The sequence below is a fragment of the Triturus cristatus genome, chromosome 3_2 (assembly GCF_964204655.1).
Source record: "Triturus cristatus chromosome 3_2, aTriCri1.1, whole genome shotgun sequence".
Lineage (NCBI taxonomy): Eukaryota > Metazoa > Chordata > Amphibia > Caudata > Salamandridae > Triturus > Triturus cristatus.
This window is the reverse complement of record NC_140584.1, coordinates 854244128-854248900: the sequence shown is the minus strand read 5'-3', so window position 1 is coordinate 854248900 and position 4773 is coordinate 854244128.

The following is a 4773-nucleotide window of genomic DNA, read 5'->3' as shown; positions in this document are numbered from 1 at the left end:
GCTTTAAAGGCATTATTATATAGCAGCGCGACTCCACCCCCTTTTCTGCCATCTTTTCTGTTATGGGAGATAGCCCCAAAGTTGGGTGGGAGGGCGGCCACTAGGTCGGGTGCGGAAGAGTCATCCAACCATGTCTCCGTGACTCCAAGAATATCTATATTCCCCTCCTGGAGCAGGGAGAATACCTCTAGATGATGTTTTTGGAGCGAACGAGTGTTCAGCAAGCTGACGCTCAATGACGTTACCGTTGCTCTCCTTCTCTGATTGGTTTTTTTTTTGGCTGTTTCAGCTGCGGGTTTCAGTATGTTCTCCCGCCTCAGAATCTGCTGTGTAGATTGGCTGATGGAATAGGTAGTGCTATTAAGCGCAATTAGGTTTTCCTTGGAATACCACGGCGCTGAGCCAAGGGTCCTGGCCCCTGGTCCCGGCCGGTCGCGGACGGGCGCAGACGGGCTTGCCTTTGGTGCGCCTTCGGCGCCCCGCCGGCGCCCCGCTGCGCCCGTCCGCTGCGCTGCCTGTATGAGGGTTCCATTTTATGCCCACGAGGGCGGGAGGGTGGGCGTGGCTAAGTGCTTGCTTCTTAGTCCCCCAGCCTTCTCCTCATCTAATATGGCCGCCGCTAATAGTCCTACCTCGAGGTCAGTGACCAGAGAGCAGGGATAGCTTAGGATAGGAAAGCAGATAGATTTTGAAAAGCAGGACCCGGCTTTCCGCCTCAGGACACTGCAGAACAGAGCGTTTTAGGCAGAGGGTAGGTACTGTGCAAAATAGCAGTATTCACAGTGCAAAACACGCAGGTTAAAAAAGCAACAAGTATTTTTAAAATTTGTTAAAAATAACCAAACGCTTTCGCGCACAAATCGTAGTACTCACTCACTCTCAATCGGTGAGGAGAATGAAGGAATCGATTCTTTTATGCCCACGAGGGCGGGAGGGTGGGCGTGGCTAAGTGCTTGCTTCTTAGTCCCCCAGCCTTCTCCTCATCTAATATGGCCGCCGCTAATAGTCCTACCTCGAGGTCAGTGACCAGAGAGCAGGGATAGCTTAGGATAGGAAAGCAGATAGATTTTGAAAAGCAGGACCCGGCTTTCCGCCTCAGGACACTGCAGAACAGAGCGTTTTAGGCAGAGGGTAAACATATTGTATCCATTGGATTTTACTTACAATGCCCAGCTCTATACAGTCCCTGATAATTTCTCTATTCAGTGCCAGTTCCGTATTAATCCATGTCTTTAGCCAACATACCACAGGCCCCAGCCCAATTTGGTCCTCAACAAAACCACTGCCCAACTCTTGGTTAATAGCATAGGTAGGGGTAGATTGGGGAACCGCCAGGAGATATCTCATAAAACTATTTTCAACTTGCTGAAGTTCTGCTACAGCTTTGTATCCCCAAATCGCAGACCCATACCTTGCTATAGCAATACTTTTCGATCTATACATTTTTAGCAAAGCTTCAAGGTGCTTCGCTCCTAGTCGGGATACAAAACCTTGTATAGCAGCTATGGACCTAGACGTTACATGTTTTTTTGCCCTTAACTGGGGAGTCCAAGAGCCTCTCTCATCCAATAAAACTCCCAAATAGGAGAAGAGGCAGCCCTTGACAACTCAACCCCTTCACAATAAAAATAGTTAGATTTTTTGGGCTTTTGCCCCATTGTCATCATGTGCAATTTGGTTTTATTAATAATAAGGTCCAGGGATTGCATAAAGGACTCAAAGGAATCCAAAAGTCTCTGCAGGCCAACTGCAGTGCGGGCCAAAAGAACCGCATCATCAGCGTATGGGAGAGCAGGAATAACCCTGTCTCCTATACGTGGGATATCTAAAGTGGCAGTGCTAAGGGAGGTGTTTAAATTATTTATGTAAAGTGTAAAAGGCAAAGGGGCTAAAATACAGTCCTGTCATACCCCTTTGTCAATTTTAAAGTGCTTAGTGCATTTGCCATTTTGGCTGACTCTAACCCTGGCAAAGAGATCCTTATGAAGATCTGCTAGAAAATAGACTAAGCAGCGGTCCATCTCCATACCTATCAATATTGTCCATAACTTTGATCTATTTACCAGATCAAAGGCCGAGGATAAGTCCATGAAGGCCAGCTGCAACGTACGTTGTTTCACCACTGTATATTTCTCGGCCAAAAGGTGCAAATTTAGTCACTGATCTATAGTGCTTCTACCTTTTCTAAAACCGTATTGACAGTCTGTTAAAAGTCCAGTGTCGTCCAACCATTCAAAAAGTTTATTTAAAATAACTCTACCTAAAACCTTTACCACAGAGTCAATCAGGGAGATAGGTCTATAACAACCTGGATCACCACTCTGCCCCTTTTTAAAAACTGGAATGATGGTGGAGAGAGACCAGGATGGCGGAAATCCATACATACTAGCCGTATTTAAAAGTTTGGTTATACTTTTTGCCCAGTCGGTATACAATCAGGGCTGGGGGCCTTGTTACTAGTCATTTGAGTGATAGCCATCTCCACTTCAATTTCTGTAAAATTCAATGATGTGTTCCCCAATCTTGGTCAGGAAGAACTGGAGAGCCCCTCCCGGACTGGGATACTCCATAAATAGTATTAAAATGGGAGTACCACTGACCCTCCGTAATATTACATTGTAAGGGCATATTATTTAGTCCTGTAAGAAAGGGTTTATTAACTATAGTCCATAATCTAGCACTATCCCTGTGAACCTCGACCGAAAGCAGGTCATTCCAGGCCTCATCTTTGAATTCTTGTATACTGTAATTAATCATACATTTATAGGACTGCCTCAATTGGGCTACAAGAGCACGATCTCTTGGGACCTGCTTCAAGGCAGAAATAAGCATTTGGGGCCATATGTAGGTAACATACTATTTACCGATTCATAAATACCGAATTTTACCGAATCGGTATTTATGAATCGGTAAATAGTATGTAGGTAAACATTCGGTAAAAATTACCGAATCTGTAAAATTCGGTAAATGAATACCGAATCCACAATACCGGCCGGAATCATGAATCGGTATTTACCGAATCGGTAAATACCGAGGTGGTAATTACCGAATCGCTAAATACCGAATCGGAGTTTACCGAATCGGTAATTCAAATATACATCACTTGATGAATCAGCCAATCCTGTGCAAGGCCAACCCCACCCAACCAGGAAGTGGCCACACCGAGGCAGGTGCACACAATCAACAGACTCTGGAGAGGCTGGTAGGTAATGCAGAGCAGAGCAAGTGAGCCAGTGCCTGATTGTGAACCTCAAACTGACAATGTCCAGCCAGGAGACAGAGAGAGATGGAGGGGAAAGGAGGAGAAAACAAAAATTCAGCCCAAAGGAATTGCAGGTACTAGTGGAGGAGGTGGTCAAGCAGCACCAGAAGCTGTTCGGGAAGCAGTGCCTGCAAGTGCCTGAGTCCGAGAAAAGGAAGATCTGGCTGGGAATCCAGGCGCAGGTCAATGCAATAGGAGTGACCCCCCGGGACATAGACGTGCTGAAGAAGCGGTGGTACGACCTCCGTATCGTCACAAAGAGGAAGATGGGGGAACTGCAGAAAGAGGCCAGCCGGACAGGAGGGGGAAGGAACAGGGCACCTGCCCTGACAGAACTTGAGGAGCTGGTGGAGACAACAATTGAGCCCGAGAGTGTCGTGGGGATTGGGGATGCAGACAGCTCTGCCAGAGCCGCCACCAAACAAGGTAAGACGCATGCATAGCAATGTGGCCCCCCCTACCCCTATCCCAACTCCCCAAATGGACAATGAGAATCCCACTCCAGTACAGGTGTTAGTGCATACTAGCAATGCATTATGGGAGATGTAGTCCCTGAAACCCCAAACATGAGACGAATAGCACAGAACAACAAGGCATGTTACACACATTAGCGAGAAGCAGGCAGAGGACAATGAGAGAGTGTTTCAGAAATGTATTGTGATGCTAGCAATGCTGTGCTTCAGGTACACTTAGCTGATGTTGCATTTCTGTCCACAGGCGATACTTTGCGCAGGACTGCACATGAGAAGGGAGAGAGGGCACACCGGAAGGACAGCTCTGAGAAGGCCACCACAAGTTCTGGGCAGAGATCAGCATCACAGCCAGCCTCACCACCACAGCCAGCCTCACCACCACAGCCAGCATCGCCACCCCAGCCAGCATCGCCACTCCTGCTGGAGTCACCGGCATCATCACCACCTGCATTGCTCAGGTCGAGGAGGCGTGCTGCTGCCAGGTTGAATGTATCGGAGTCCTCATCTGAAGACTCGAGGGGGGCGGAAACATCCACTGTGCCCCTGGATGTTAGCCATGCCAGTTTTGCCCTCTGCCTCTGAGGGAGCACACACAGGTGCCAACCGTCGCCGCAGGGCTCGGGTGCAAAGTCCACCTCCACAGGGTGAGAGCCATGGAGTCTTCTCAGGGCTGGAGGCCACCATGGTCAAAATACAGCGCCTACAAGCAAAGGCAATGATGTCGGTACAGCGCCAAATGCGGGGCCTCAATGATAATTTTGTAAATATTGACAGGGGCATCAGCGCTATGGCTGAGGGAATGGTTGAGATGGCTGTGGGCATGCGGGACATGTCCCACTCCGTCATGCTGCTGTGCTCGAAGATTGATGAGGACAGGGCAGCACGGCGCAGGGAACGTCAGAGGAAAGACCATCACACAAGGGCAGTGAACCGGCTGGCAACTGCCACTTCGCTGCTCTGCAGGCGCTCGGTGGCAATGCAGGAGGGCCTTGCGCACTGCAGCAATCACGTGTCAAGGGGGATGGTGAGGGTCACCAG